At 40.9% G+C, this 16,920-nt stretch overlaps 1 protein-coding gene and 1 non-coding gene across 2 annotated transcripts in view; one reads left to right on the top strand and one right to left on the bottom strand.

Moving 5' to 3' along the window:
• LOC124605586 (complexin) overlaps positions 1–16,920 on the top strand; it is a 737,935-nt gene that overhangs the window by 21,816 nt on the left and 699,199 nt on the right. The gene's annotated exons all lie outside the window — the stretch shown is intronic.
• Positions 11,865–11,938, bottom strand: Trnal-uaa. The gene has a single exon. It is a non-coding gene; the product is annotated as a tRNA-Leu (tRNA).

Raw genomic sequence — 16,920 nt, 5'->3', positions numbered from 1 at the left:
AGTTTATCGTGATTTTTGCCTTGTCTGATTGATGGAAGGAATGATTGAGCGGTAAATTTCGTGTCAAACTGGCGAAAACATTTACACAAACATCTGAAATGTCGGTGGAAGTTAACGAGGACGTTACTCGTAGGTCTCCCCGATTTTAAAATACAACTTAAGTTGTAGTTTTAACGACGTGTCTTTTTCGATTTTTTATTTTACCATTCTGTGGTTAGATATGCTTCTACCGTCCCTAGAAAATATTTTAGCTTCTACCTACTACAAAAATTTTATAATTGTGTATCAGTTACCACAATTTACATTGCAGTTTTAAGGATATTTTGTATTTTTTCGACCTATTGTTTATTCTATATGGTTAAGTAGACGCTTTCTGTTTCTTGGACGTATTTTAGCCTTCACCAGTTCCAAAGTTTTATAACTATATAAAAAGTACTACATTTTACGAAAATTACATATTTACAATGACGATAATGTAAATGTTGTGTGACCGGGGCCACTCATCGGGTAGACCGTTCGCCGGGTGCAGGTCTTTCGATTTGACGCCAATTCAGCGACCTTCGCGTCGATGGGGGTGAAATGATGATGATTAGGACAACACAACACCCAGTCCCTGAGCGCGGAAAATCTCCGAACCAGCCGGGAATCGAACCCGGGCCCTTAGGATTGATATTCTGTCGCGCTGAACACTTTTTCTTTCATTTTGTTCGTTTTCGTTCGTTGTATCTGCTCGGGGCGGACGTCGAAAGACACCCATTTCATTTCGTTGTTGATCCATTAACTCAGTTTTTTTATCACAGAGGGCAGCTAGCCCTCTGACCGAACACGCTGAGTTACCGTGCCGGCTGTCCACTCAGCTACCGGGGGCAATAATAAAAATGCACAAGTGACCTCTACAGTGAATAAATGTCAATTTGTTCTCCAGTAACTCTCACCGCGTGTCAGTTCAGCGGCGTTCTTGTATCAGTGACGTACTTTTTGACTTGTAGTATGGGACAGAAACGTTTTGTAAATAATGGTTTCAGTTTTGACATGCCAGTGCATGTGACGTCAACTATCCGGCTAATTAAGATACAGAGGAAGTTTATAGTTCTAATTTGGTACTTTATGTTTTACCGAGGTATGTTACATAATAATTCATTCTATGTAATGTATTTATGACATTGTACGCTATTTTAATAATTTAATGTTTTACACTTGATGTGCGGTATTTCCTGTTCAGATGATAACTCTCGTCTTACCAAAACCGTCATTGTAAACAAAGGCTTGAGTCATGCGATCTTGACTGAGAAATCGTCCTCCTATAAGTTTATTCGAAAATAGTTGTCATTTAACTGAAGATGACCCTCATCTAGGAGGCGTTAGACGTGAATCGGTAGCGCTCAGGTGCAGAAACTCAAGAATCTCTGGTGCGCCAATCGTCATTTTTCAGAGAACTTGCAGAGAAAGTTGTAATCTCATTTAGTTCGTGTCACAAAATTTTCATCGAAAAATTGAAGTATATCGGGTTGCAGCCCAGAAAAGCGGTAGAAATGTCAAGCGAATATTTTCAAGGAATTCCTCGAACAGGTTGACTTCGACGAAATATTAATACACAAAAAATTATCACAGAAGATCAAAGTTGAGTTAAGAGCTGCGACATTCATTTGAAAGTCCAGTTATCATAGTGCACTGGCAAAGGTTCTCAACATTCAAATGAAGAGCGGACAGTCTGAACTCAATATGGTGGTCACAGATTTTCCAATTTCGACGGAATTGTGTATTTCAAACACACTGAATAGTCATTATTGTTCAAGTGTTTTGATAAGTAGTCACAAAAAAGATAACGGTTTTTAATGCTGGGTTTATCAAGCAGTTGTCCTAATAAGTAATTTAACCGCTGTTCATAAACTTTCCCACTTCATAATCATGAGCATCAACCAAGTATATACCATCCGGGTACTTCACCATTATTTACGTTACGGCTTTACCTGAGCAATAGATCAAATATTAATTTGTGAAATTTATTAGTTTTACCCGTACGTTGGAACATGACGGGTGACTACTGCTGGACAGAGACCCTTTAGCTGCACTACGTAAACAGATCTAGCGTCAGGAGTAATATTCTGGACAGCAGTAAAAAATAAATAGAATAATCAGGTACCCACACGCATAAATATATTCACACACACACACACACACACACACACACACACACACACACACACACAAGCATACAAAAACATATCAAAGCACATGGACGAAACAATAGCAAGTAACAGCTGCGCAACAAGAAACCTGCAAACTGTGTCTGCATTATGGATGGCAAAAGAAAACTGCAGTGAAACCAAACACATTTAACAATTGACACACGTGTCTACGTGAATTCTACTTTTTTTTATTGAAAGTAATTGAATGTTCAAAAGTCTCAAGAGGTCTTTTACTGTTATCTTGATAGCAGTGACTTAGCAAGGTTAGAGATCAACATTTTACTCAGTGTTAATCAAATCTCGCAAATGCCATTTTTTCTGGCATTTTTAACAATACAGCACTTCAACAGCACTTGGTGAGCAGCATTTTCCACAATGGCTGTCTTTACATTGTGCTACTAGTTTTCACACTGTAACTTCGTATACTCGTCAGTAAGCAGTGGGTACACTGATCAAGCAAATATACGTAGTGAGACGTAATTACCGGAACAGTGTTCCATACGAACTGTGAAATGTCACCCACTCATTAACTATAACGACGACAGCTAAAATTTATGGTGCAATTAGTTGCTCATTGCAAGTTAACAAGCCTTATGCCGTCTGAGGTTGCAATGTAACGAGATCGCGGGACGCGCTTGGGGCATACATAGCTACGGCGCCTATCTGACGGGATTAAGTTCCCGCCGAGACTAGGGCAGCACATTCTAGAGATGTTTTTCTCGAAAAAGCTGTTGCGGGGAAGACAATTTCCCCCATCCGCTACTCCTCGAGAGGAGGGAGATTTTCAAACGGATAGTGCAAGCATAGGACCGAGCCATGGAGTTCTAAAACTACAGATAATTAGCAAAGTGCGCTATCTTGTATAGTAAGGGAAAGATTAAGACTTCTGTTCAAGGGAGACGTATGACGTTATTGTTTTGCAATAACTAGAAGAAGTCTCGTTAGTGATAGAGGATTTGGCGATCGTCTCTTGACGCAGTTCGAAATCCAATAGCTGACTACAGTAAGAACGTCAGCCTGATAAAACCTGTGGTACAGGACTTCACTCTTGGCTGTATCTCGATGGACAACGAACATGCTCCAAGGGCTGCATATACTGGCTGAATAATGTGTTTGATGAAAGTGTGGTAGCACATATGGGTGAATAAGTAGACAATATGCACACGGAGGAAACGATAACTGTTTACAACTTACTACAGTTATGTAGGGGAAGCTGAGACGAACAATTTTATACAGGACGCTTGCAGTCTGTCTAGCTGGTAAACAAAGTCAAATTGACCAACCAAAGCCACCTACCCCTCTACAGCGCGAGCGGGAGGGGCGAGACTTTTTATATCACCTCGTTCTCTTACGGAACCTGCTTAGACGACTATTTCGTTAATATAATTAATCTAAATTTTCCCGTGAGGATGAAGAAAGAAAAAATACCTTTGAAAACGTTATGCAAAAATTAATTACGTGTACAATTCGATTATAAGCACAGTCATTTCGTAGTAAAAAAATCAGATAAATATATTTAATTGTTAATTTTATGCTGTTAAAAGGCACTGTATGATGAAATAAATCAATTTACAGAAATGTCAATCTTCGGATTTTGTAGGTGCAAGAACAAGGGGTTTTTAATATTCAAGCACGAGTTTAACTAAAATCTCACGAGCGTAGGCGGCTCTTGTCGGTCAATTTAAGGTTGCTTCACGGCTTGATAGACCACAAGTATTCCATACCAATTTTTTCGTCTCGACTCAGTCTCCATCATGATATGCATTGTAAATAGTTATCATTTAAACCCTGTACATTCGTTAGTATGTGAACTGTTTATGGCATATTTTTGCAAGCACAGAAATTTATTTGCAGTAGTAGCACGTAAGAGTGAATATATTAAGATAATGTAGCAGCATACTTTCCTTGGCGTTCTATTCTCTTCAAGTAATAAAAATGCATTTTTTTCTCTGGTAACAAATGTTTTACTTTGCCTTACGATACGACTATCGTCATAATACGTTAATGGATGTGTAACTTCACGTCATGGACTTTGATACGAAAATGAGCCGAACCTTCTCTCATTTTTCCTAGATGATAAAACCCAGTTGTGACCCTTTTATTCTAAAGTTAGTTCGTTTAGCATATTGCAGAGTCACTTGTTGCCTTGTAATAGCACCTCAGTTAAACATTAAGGGGCTCCGGAACGCCCTATACTTGCAATGTTAAAATAACGCTTATAAATTACATCTTTCCTCACAAAGTATTTGAGGTAGGAAGTTGAAGTTTTTACAGATTATTTATTGGAATATGGGCTACAACTTAACACAGGGATTTTACAAAATTTTAGTTCAGTTATTAAAGATGATTTTTTTTTCAATTGTAATGAAAATTCACAACATTCTTTTGCAATTTTTTATTTATATATTCAAAAATATACAGTTTTTTTTGGAAAAAAGGCTGTGTTAAATTATGCAGAAGGTACTGTGTAACATTTACTGAAAGTTTGAAACAAATATGTTTGGAAGATCCTTAGAAAACATGTAATTAGTATGAGAAAATAAAAGTTTTGGGAATCGAGCGACAAAGATTGGATTAACTTTTTAGTGCATTCCAGGTCCATAGGATTGATTATCTTCATCCTCTGCAAACTACTCCTCCAGCTTCCTCTTGTTCCTCCTCCTGTTTACTCTTGCTTGTATTTCTAGACTCTTTACAGCCCTGTCTGCAGCCCGAAGGCGTTCCTTGTCTAAAGCAAGCATCGCTCGTTGTTGTGTTCGTAGATTTTGCTACCATTTTCTTCAGTTGCAGTTACTGCAACACTGTTCCAAAAGGTGGTCATGTATGAACACTTATCACATTTCAGTTGTATTTCACTAGCAAGTCCTACGTGCTTTATTATGGAGAGTTCCAGACCAACTTCACTACAATGAATACATCTTACACAGTATGAAAAAATTCCTTTGAGAACCGACATATCAAATATTTCATTCACATCCGATTCGCCCATAAAACATTCATAGTTTTCACTCATTGAACCAAGCTTCTTCTGTGAAGTATTTTCTTTCCCACTTTGACTGCTATGGGCAGGTGTACTTGAGAGGTTAGGTTCACTCACTTGGTTAATGTATTTATTGTTTACAGTAATAACACATACCTTTGGCTTTCCAACATTTCTCCTTTTCTTAAAAGCCTTCAGAGGATTTCTAATAACTTTACTTTTACTCATTATTATACTTCAACAAAACAGAGACTCAAGAAACAGAATTAATTACGAATATTTTCGAGATAACGACAGAGTAAATAAACATGAAACAATCGACAATCACACCAGCGATATATATTGAACCATCACAGGTTAGCCACAACACATACTTTATCTCATCACTAAAATGTACCTGATGAACACGGACGTTAATAATAACACCATTTGACAGCAGTTTAACAGCGCCACAGCGGGTCACGCCCATGTAGAACACATTTTAAAAATTTTTTAAAATAGTTGTAGTCTTCGGAATCGAATAAATTATATATCTATTAAAAGGTAATAGTCTGCAGATCCAGAAAACGCAAAAAAGTAAAAATTGAACTTTTCATGATTTTGAGCCTTTCCGGAGCCCCTTAACGTGCACAAGCCGCGGGACAATGTGTAATTGAAAGGGACACGCTAAGGTAATAAAGGAACCCTCGCTGCGGAAGAGAATACCTGATACAAAGACCCAGAAGATCCGTGTAACTTCACAAGATCTTTACAGAAATTCTGAATATGGTTTCTAAATTACTATTAAAGAATGTGACAAGCTCATTGTCGGCAACAGAGATACGTTATCAACTCCACTGAAAATAAGTAATAACATTTCTCTCATACTTAAATATACATCGTACGGTGTAACATTACTAATGTCCAGTGTAAATTAACGGATTCGTGCGAATTATGACCACGTCGCTGATAAAACGCACATATTATTAGCGTTTCACTGGAGTCAGCTATACACGCATCCGCTTGCATACAGTGCCGCAATTACACTTTTATTTTTTACAGAGCTGTTCAAATACAAACTCTGATCTCGCCCACTGATAACGTGGTAGTTGTCACTTGCGCATTGTATCCTATGACACCTCGTGTAGAAGAAGAGTTAAAACTTATTCAACAAACGTGTATCTATCCATTCGATTGAATTTTTATACATTCAAAATGTCGCGAGCACTTACAATGCATTTTTGTGAGGCGATGTACTTCCACAATCCACGCTTCTACATTCGTCAGTCTTTTATTGCATAGGTCTTAGCTCCAGACGTTAATCTGCACGACGATGTGTGAGAAAAACGAATAGAAAAACAATCATCTGGACCAGTGTGTCAACACAAGTTCTAGCAAAACAGCTCATGGTTCGTCACCCTGACGATGCATCCGCCTCTTTAGTTTTGGCAGTTCAGTTTATGTAACCACTTGCAAGTCACTATCCTCTTAGTCTTTCCTTACTCAATTGGCATTCCACCAGCATTAAAATCATAGCTTAAGCGAAACCTTTTTCTCCCACTGACGTTCTTCACGCACACAATACGCGACTGGAACAGGAAAGGGGAGAAGTGGAAGCGGCACATGAGGTACCCTCCACCAAACACCATGAAGTGGCGAGGGAAGTATAGCTATGATGAACTATCAAATGTCACGGGTACGGAATAACATTCCAGGGCTCTGTGAATAAGCGGTCAAAAGTGTCACATTGCGAGCCTAGGCAAGAGTGCTCAGTGCCGTAGAAAAGATACTCGCCCACTACATTGGCGCAATATTACCAAGTGGCATCCACCGGACACTGCCGTCCAACTGCCGGTCAGTGCCTGACTACTTACCAAAACCAGAGGCACTTCAGGACACGGCATACGTGATATTAGTGGCAGAAACACCACAACAATCCCACTTTGGCAAGCATATACAGGGTGGTCCATTGATAGTGACAGGGCCAAATATCTCACGAAATAAGCATCAAACAAAAAAACTGCCAAGAACGAAACTCGTCTAGCATGAAGGGGGAAACCGGATGGCGCTATGGTTGGCCCGCTAGATGGCACTGCCATAGGTCAAACGGATAGCAACTGCGTTTTTTAAAATAGGAACCTCCATTTTTATTATATATTCGTGTAGTATGTAGTGAAATATGAATGTTTTAGTTGCACCACTTTTTTCGCTTTGTGATAGATGGCGCTGTAATATTCACAAACGTATAAGTACGTGGTACCACGCAACATTCCGCCAGTGCGGACGGTATTTGCTTCGTAATACATCACCCCTGTTAAAATGGACCGTTTACCAATTGCGGAAAAGGTCGATATCGTGTTGATGTATGGCTATTGTGATCAAAATGCCCAACGGGCGTGTGCTATGTATGCTGCTCGGTATCCAGGACGACATCATCCAAGCATCCGGACCGTTCGCCAGATAGTTACCATATTTAAGGAAACAGGAAGTGTTCAGCCACATGTGAAACGTCAACCACGACCTGCAACAAATGATGATGCCCAAGTAGGTGTTTTAGCTGCTGTCGCGGCTAATCCGCACATCAATAGCAGACAAATTGCGCGAGAATCGGGAATCTCAAAAACGTCGGTGATGAGAATGTTACATCAACATCGACTGCACCCGTACCATATTTCTATGCACCAGGAATTGCATGGTGACAACTTTGAACGTCGTGTACAGTTCTACCACTGGGCGCAAGAGAAATTACGGGACGATGACAGATTTTTTGCATGCATTCTATTTAGCGACGAAGCGTTATTCACCAACAGCGGTAACGTAAACCGGCATAATATGCACTATTGGGCAACGGAAAATCCACGATGGTTGCGACAAGTGGAACATCAGCGAACTTGGTGGGTTAATGTATGGGGCGGCATTATGGGAGGATGGCAATCTAAATGGTGCAATATATGCTGATTTCCTACGTAATGTTCTACCAATGTTACTACAAGATGTTTCACTGCTGACTGAATGGCGATGTAATTCCAACATGATGGAAGTCCGGCAGGTAGCTCGCGTGCAGTTGAAGCGGTATTGAATAGCATATTTCATGACAGGTGGATTGGTCGTCGAAGCATCATACCATGGCCCGCACATTCACCGGATCTGACGTCCCCAGATTTCTTTCTTTGGGGGAAGTTAAAGGATATTTGCTATCGTGATCCACCGACAACGTCTGACAACATGCGTCAGCGCGTTGTCAATGCATTACGGAAGGCGAACTACGCGCTGTTGAGAGGAATGTCGTTACACGTATTGCCAAATGCATTGAGGTTGACGGAGATTATTTTGAGCATTTGTTACATTAATGTGGTATTTACAGGTAATCACGCTGTAGCAGCATGCGTTCTCAGAAATGGTAAGTTCACAAAGGTACATGTATCACATTGGAACAACCGAAATAAAATGTTCAATCGTACCTACGTTCTGTATTTTAATTTAAAAAACCTACCTGTTACCAACTGTTCGTCTAAAATTGTGAGCAATATGTTCGTGACTATTACAGCGCCATTTGTCACAAAGCGAAAAAAGTGGTCCAACTAAAACATTCATATTTCTTAACGCACTACATGAATATGTAATAAAAAATGGGGATCCTATTTTAAAAAAAACGCAGTTGATCTCCGTTTGACCCATGGCAGCGCCATCTAGCGGGCCAACCATAGCCCCATCTGGTTTTCCCCTTCAAGCTAGACAAGTTTCGTTTTTGTAGTTTTTTCGTTTGACGCTTATTTCGTGAGATATTTGGCCCGGTCACGATGAATGGACCACCCTGTATACTGGCTGTCCAGCGACATTGGTCATCGCATCGAATTGGTGAGTCATCGGGATGGCATCCGTCAGTGTCAGCTTCCACCATGAGATCGAAACCGCTCCATCATCCTGACACGACCACTTGCCAGTGAGGTCAAGCCATCACCTGATTGGCCGAGGGTCGAACTGAGGCACTCCTAGCCACTGACATGGAGCCCCTGGGACGTCCACCAGCGCCAGACGCCGCTTGCCAAAGGGTGTTCAGGGGTTCGCACCCCATATGTCTACGCCTCGGTCACTCGCTATGCCCGGGCAAGTCCCATCTGCCTCGCTGACACCATAGGAACTCGAGACCGCCACGCCTGTACTTGAAGTAATGCTGCCGAAATGTTCAACAGGCAAAGTCGCTCTGCGCTCTAACCATTCTTAACATACCAGTTGCTGGATCCTCAGGACAACGCTGGCACTAGAGCTTTGAGATCGACGCGTGACAACACCCACGGAACACAGACGCCGTGGATGGAAACGGTGCTTTGCTACATGACGAGGACGCCCTCCTATAGCTGATCTAAGCTTGTTGGAGTAATAAAGAGTTTCCATGAACGCCGTCTGTCTTGTTGATGCTGCCTCCTCCGACGGGACGCTGTAGCCCTTGTCTCCAGAGGGGAGAACTGAAAGCCACTCTGACAGCCCCGAGTTCGGGTGTTCCAACACACCGTCATTGCTCACCATTTGTAAATAGAGGAAGGGAGAGTTGTCAAGGAGACATCGACTAGAGTTCTTTAAGTTGAATGAAAATCTTAAGACTGAAAAACGTCGGCTATGTGTAGAACAGACGTCGTACTTAGCAACAACAGCAGTCGTCTTACGTCACATCTTGGTAATTATATGGAGGATACAGTAGCCAGGTAGGGACATGATCTGAGCACAGCATCCGTGGACCTCGGCAGAAGTGCTTCCACCTCTGGAGGTGAGCTGCATCTCCCTGCAGGGACTGCGACTGTGTACGTAGCACCGCCCCCGCCATTACCTCGACCTGGCCGTCAGCAGTTCATTACGACGGCCCGCCAGCGCGGCCCGCAGAATGGAGAGTGGCCGTGAAAAATTCAGCAGCTGGGGGTGGCGGCGGAGCCTGCAGGCGCACCGGACCGCCACCTGTCTAAGCAGCCGGCGCGGGTGCTCCTCCTAATGTCACTGGGCGGAAAAAAGTCACTCACGGGCGTTCAGAATCTACAGCTAAATGCAGCAGCACACGTTACCGTAAGATTGACAAGCATGCACTTGTATGTATTTTGCGCAATCATGCACAAAATGTTGTCGACCCCCTACTGCTCAAGAATATTTGTAAAGTTTTTGGTGTTTAATGTTATGTGTGCCTCACTGCTTTTTTTTTTCTTTAACTAATTTGTCCCTGATTTTATTCTGAGAAGCTCAGTAATGTATGTAAATACCGAAAATGTAAATGTGATTCAAAAAGTACTTGAAGTGAAGCGAAGCGCAGCTGGACAGGAAGAAACTCTTTAGCACGCAATCCCGCACCGATAGTATTAGAGAATCTTTGAGCATGGACCATAAAAAAAGACAATTGATTTATTAAAAAAAAGACTGTCGATCTGTATCTTGTGGAAAGAGGACGTGTTGTTAGGCCGTCGCTCAGAACGTATTGTTACATTTAATGAAAATTGATATTCTAGTGATAAAACCGAGTGAAGTATGTGTACGAGTTGCCAAACATTTATGTGTACAAGTTTTTTGGAAGTGAAGAATAGAAATATCTTGTTTTTGGAAAATGAAGTGAACTTCATTGTCGTTGCCGTCTATCAATCGACAGAATTGTAAGTGCACAAAGTTCACTAAAATACAGGAAAAGAAATGCATTCTCTATAGTTTTTATTCAATAAGTAACAACCTCTCATAATTTCTTAATTACAGTAATTGTATTATGTTCTTGTACAATAGTATGGTGCTGAACTCCACTGACCAATTTTGATGTAGCAGGACGTGTAGTTTGAAGGAAGTTTGTGTGCCAAGCAATCTCCTTTTCTCACGAAAAGCAGATTGCTGTTTGATCTTTCTTACTTACAACAGTGGTCCCTGAACTATGAAAAGCTACGAAAACTTGGGCTCAAAGCTATCCGCAATACGACCAAGTAACTAACAGAGTCGTATTTTAAACCTTAAAGAACAATAACTTCCTCCAAATTGCAATACGTCAACAACTGGTGCCGACGCTGATAATTCAAGGAGGCAGCAACCAAAATTCAGGTACCAGTTACGACTTAAAGTAAAAATCTCAAACAAAAATCAATCTCTCTCTCTCTCTCTCTCTCTCTCTCTCTCTCTCTCTCTCTCTCTCTCTCCAAACACATATATAAATATTAATATTATTAAAAAAAAGGGTCATTTTACAGTGTCAATATGCCGAGTTTTGGCGATGACGCGACCGCTTTAACCACATTTGTACTTGTGGTTGGAAGCCACAAGGAGGAGGAAACGTGATATCGTGATATGTCATCTACTGAGTGCTAATGAAAAGAACCTCTTTTTCCCTCATTAACGTACACACAGTGACTTGAGGATATATCCACGAGTTTGGAGTAATAATCTAAGGATGAATGAAGAGACACGTTTGCACCTGCTTACAAGATTAGCGTTGGAGGTTTTGAGCTCATCACATCCTGTCAATATTTAGAAGTAACAGCAAGAAACGATATTTATGGGACGATTACGTCAGATTACTGTCAGAGGAAATGGATGGGAGACTTAGATTCGTTGGAAGGATTCTGGCAAATTCAATACAAGGCAATGAAATGGCATACTTGATGCCAGTGTGACCAATTATGAACTATTTTCCCATTAGAATGAAATTTTCACTCAACAGCGGAGTGTGCTCTGATATGAAACTTGGCAGATTAAAATTGTGTTTGGGACCGAGATTCGAACTCGGGACCTTTGCCTTTTACGGGCAAGTGCTCTACCACTGAGCTACCCAAGCACGACTCACGCCCCCTCCTCTCAGCTTTAATTCCGCCAGTACCTCGTCCTCTCCTTTTCTGTGAAGTTTGGAAGGTAGGAGACGACGTACTGGCGGAATTAAAGCTGTGAGGAGGGGGCGTGAGTCGTGCTTGGGTAGCTCAGTGGTAGAGCACTTGCTCGCGAAAGGCAAAATTCCCGAGTTCGAGTCTCGGTCCCGCGCACAGTTTTAATCTGCCAGGAAGTTTCTTATTTTCCCATTGTTTGGAGTGCTTATCAAGTAGGCATGACGGAAGATATAGAAATAACTCAAGGACGCGCTGCTATGATCTAACAGGTCAGTTTAGCCCACTTGAAAGTCTAAATGTAACGTCCTGGCAACTCAATTTAGAATTCTTGGAAGAAGGACGACAAAGTCCCGTCGAAAAACTATCAGGTAATTTTTGAGAAGCTGTGTTCTAAGAGCCTTGTGCGACCATTGTAATGCGATCGTCGTATTTGCCGTGCAGCGACCTCGAAAATAATAGGAGAGAGATTAGGACACATACAGAGAGAAGTAGCAAGGCTACGAACAATCTGCCGCACTTTGCGCTTAAATGTGGTATTGAAGTATGCGATGTAAGTAACATCACAATCTAAATTGTGACCAGTTGACCTTGAGAAGGCCGGCCGGGGTGGCCGAGCAGTTCTAGGCGCTACAGTCTGGAACCGCGCGACCACTACGGTTGCGGATTCGAATCCTGCTTCGGGCATGGATGTGTGTGATGTCCTTAGGTTAGTTAGGTTTAACTAGTTCTAAGTTCTAGGAGACTGATGACCTCAGATGTTCAGTTCCATAGTGCTCAGAGCCTTTTGAACCTTGAGAAGTGCAAGGCTTAATGGGGGTAGGCTACAGGAAAAGTCAGGGAGAAAGACCCTGAATTCATAACGTCATCAAGCCATGACTCCTAGCCCCCCATCTCTCCTCTCTCCTCTCATCCTCACCCACTCCCCTCTCTAGCCAATTATAGCGCAATATTAAAATGGAACAATCGGTCACAAATGCAAGATGATGGAACAAGACCAATTGTACTAGTAGAAAAATTAAAAGAAAGCCATGCTCCTCCAAAAAATATGATGCAACAACACAAAGTTAATAACACAAAACTAAACGCTTTGATAAAATTATTTATCATTTATGGAGTACAAAGAAGATACACACACATCCACACAAACACACACAAACACACACAAACACACACATCCACACACATCCACACACAAACACACACAAACACACACAAACACACACAAACACACACAAACACACACAAACACACACAAACACACACAAACACACACAAACACACACAAACACACACAAACACGCGCGCACACGCGCAGCTTGTATTCTTATAAAATGAAAATATGATTACAGACCTATACAAAAATTCGAGCAAAATAACGTTTTATTATTTGTCAAAATATATAAGAGTTTGCACTTGCACACGTTACGAGCATAATGAACTTCAACTTACATATCCCGACATCTAAATTGCTGTATTACTCATTAAAATACACATAGCGAATTTATAGGCGCTACTTAAATAAATTATAGGTTAATAGATGACAGTAGTTTGATCTTTTATAAACTCATGTAAGTACATAAAAATAGGTTATCAGTTACTATAGAAGTGAAACAATCAACCCTCCTATTTAAAGCCGCCATAAACGATCAAACATTTTGTCAAAATTAACTATACTTGTCAAACATTTGACTATATACAGTGCTGCTCGACGTGTTTGTCACGTTTTGATTGACAGAAAGTTTGACAAGATGGTTGACTTCGTTTGTGTCCACGTTGATACTCGTAAGTTTAGGGAAAAATTGTCTTATCACACTTTATCTCACTGTATCGTGAATTTCTACAACTATGGAAACTACGATCAAGTATAAAAACTAAATACCACTGACAATTACCAAAATGTAGAGGTAACATACAAGCAGGAGTGGAATAAAATAAAAGAAATCGAAGTTCTCCGGTTCTTCCACGGACGATGTGAGCTATACTTTCTCACACAATGGTATTTTAATGAACTGTCAGAGGACCAAGCAGAAGAGAATAAATTTTTCTCATAGTTCTTTTTCAGTTTGAAGGTGAAGTACGCCAAACACGTTATTAAACTTTCACTCTCCATCTGCAGAAAGTTGACATAGTCATCAAATTCTAACTGTAACATTTCCGTCAACAGGTTTTCATTTGTATAATTCTGTCTCATTTTAAACCATTCCCTAGACCAGCGTCTTGTTTACTTCTTCTTTAAACACAGTAACAGAGTCAATGTCAGAAATGCTTTATCTGCATTTGTAGCTTTCCCACTAGTGCCAAAATTCTGCATACACGAGAAGCGTCTGCTTCAAAAGTAAGATTAAAATGACAGGCTTTCCCGGTACGTGTACGAGGTTATTTGACACATCCGTGGCTACATAAAAGCAAACTTGACAGGCAAGTTTGCTCTTTTAGGTGGGCATTATCAAGTTTTAAAAAGTTTCATTCTCAGCAAGTTCCTGTATCCATCAGGTTCTGAGAGTAATACTTCCTTTAGCAGATTTTTCATGGGCGAATCTCATTTTAAGCCTTTCCCTGGACCAGAGATGTGTTTTCTTCATCTTCTTCTTTAAAAGTACCAAAGTCAGTTCCAGCACTGCTCTGTCTGCATTTGTGGCCGTTATCACTACTGTCAAAATGCACGCGGACACGAACAACGTCTGCTTCACAGTGAGATTAAACTGTCAAACGTTGTTTGAACGTGTACGGGCTTGCTTGGCTAGATCAGAACGATTTTGTCAAGCACGTTTGATCGTTTACAGGGGCCTTGAGATCTAGTTGCTGGCACACCAGTGGCTAACAGCTCTCCCAGTAGCTGACACACTCACAAGGGAACCTCCCCATCGCACCCCCCTCAGATTTAGTTATAATTTGGCACAGAGGATAGGCCTTGAAAAACTGAACACAGATCAATCGAGAAAACAGGAAGAAGTTGTGCGGAACTATGAAAAAATAAGCAAAATATACAAGCTGAGTTGTTCATGGACAACATGGATAACGTGAGCACAGGAGCGCCGTGGTCCCGTGGTTAGCGTGGGCAGCTGCGAAGCGAGAGGTCCTTGGTTCAAGTTTTCCCTCGATCGAAAAGTTTACTCACTTTATTTTTGCAAAGTTATGATCTGTCCGTTCGTTCATTGACGTCTCTGTTCACTGTAATAAATTTAGTGTCGGGTTTAGCGTCCGTGTTTTGCGACCGCACAGCAAAACCGTGCGATTAGTAGACGAAAGGACGTGTCTCTCCAATGGGAACCGAAAACATTTGATCCAGGAAAACACGTCTGATATATTCTATACGACACTGGTGACGGCATGTGCATCAAATGACAGGAGTATGTTGTCGACCCACCTAACTTGCACACTTGGTGAATGGGTAAAAAGATTCTTCTACCTTGCCCGATTTAGGTTTCCTTGTGGATGTGATAATCACTCCCAAAAAAGTGATGAAAACATCAGAGTGTGTCACATTTTCACAATCGCACAGTTTTCTCTGTGCTCTGTCAAAACATATGTTTTTAACGTTTTCAAATTTTTCCGTGTGTAGACCGTCAAATCCTCCATATGACCAAGCAAATCTGAACATGTCCTGGAATTTTGGAGAGCGAAGTTGATTACGTGTGACTGCCTGAACTCTGATAACTGTCTGAAAATAAAAATTTAAACTTTTCACTCGAGGGAAGACTTGAACCAAGGATCTCTCATTCCGCAGCTGCTCACGCTAACCACGGGACCACGGCGCTCTTGGGCTTACACTATCCTTGATGTGGCCTATGTTGCCCATGGACTACTAAGTTGGTATATTTTACTTATTTTTTCATAGTTCCACACAACTTCTTCCTGTTTTCTCGATTGATCTGTGTTCAGTTTTTCAAGGCCTATCCACTGTGCCAAATTATAACTAAATCTGACGGGGTTGCGATGGGGAGGTTCCCTCGTCAGTAATTTCCCCTTCCCGAGTAGATGATACCCACTGCAGATACAGTATTTCGTCTCTCAGTAACGTTTTAACAAAACAGGATCTGATACCAAAATTGCAAAAAATCATCTATGCAAGAAGCTTTCTGTTAAAATACCAGAAGCGTAGACTAATGGATGTGTAATACTATATTAAAAAGAAGAAAATAGTAGATTATAGAAGTGGAAATAAAGTACCGAAAACTCAATTAGTATCTTAAAATATTAAAAGGGTGAAATTTTGAAATATAAAGCCGTAAGGTCTTACTGTGAACGTACAAAAAATAAAATTGCATAAATTTTTTTTCTTAAAACACTAAAAGTGCAGTCCTAGAACAACGGATGTGTAGGAAATTACATTATTCCACAGTAATTTTATAATCTTAGAGGAACTAGAACTGCATGAAATGCCATTAAATATTAAAAAATGGGATTTCCCATAGCTATCCTTTCTGGCATTATGGCTGAGATTGTCCTTAATCATTAAGAAAATCAATTTTTCACTAAAAACCCTGCAGTGGCCAGCCAAGTTCTCCACTGTTACCGCTACGGGGATGATGCTATTTTCTTACTTGAAGGAGATCAAAGGAATGTTAATGAGATAGCGGAGAGATTTAGTGCTTTCCACACAAAAATTGGGTTTACACTCGAGCACGAAAATTAGAGAGCCACCAACTATCTCGACATTACGGTTACAAGAGAGGCGGGTTAACACAGTTTTAGCGTGTACAGATCACCGACCTGTGCAGACATTATTATTGACTAAGTAGTGGCTCCCTGAGAGAATCAAGGCAGCATGTTTTAGATCCAAGATTAACAGGTTATTAAAACTGTCACTAAGCGAACATGAGAGCAATAAATAAATAGCTTGTTGCAGTGAACATCCACTAGTCTACGCCTCTGGTATTTTAACCTAACGGTTTTTACGTAATTGATTTTTTGCTATTTCTGTACAAAACCTTCT

The sequence above is a fragment of the Schistocerca americana genome, chromosome 3 (assembly GCF_021461395.2).
Source record: "Schistocerca americana isolate TAMUIC-IGC-003095 chromosome 3, iqSchAmer2.1, whole genome shotgun sequence".
Classification (NCBI taxonomy): domain Eukaryota; kingdom Metazoa; phylum Arthropoda; class Insecta; order Orthoptera; family Acrididae; genus Schistocerca; species Schistocerca americana.
Note: the sequence above shows the minus strand (reverse complement) of the source record. Positions and strands in the feature narration are given on the sequence as shown.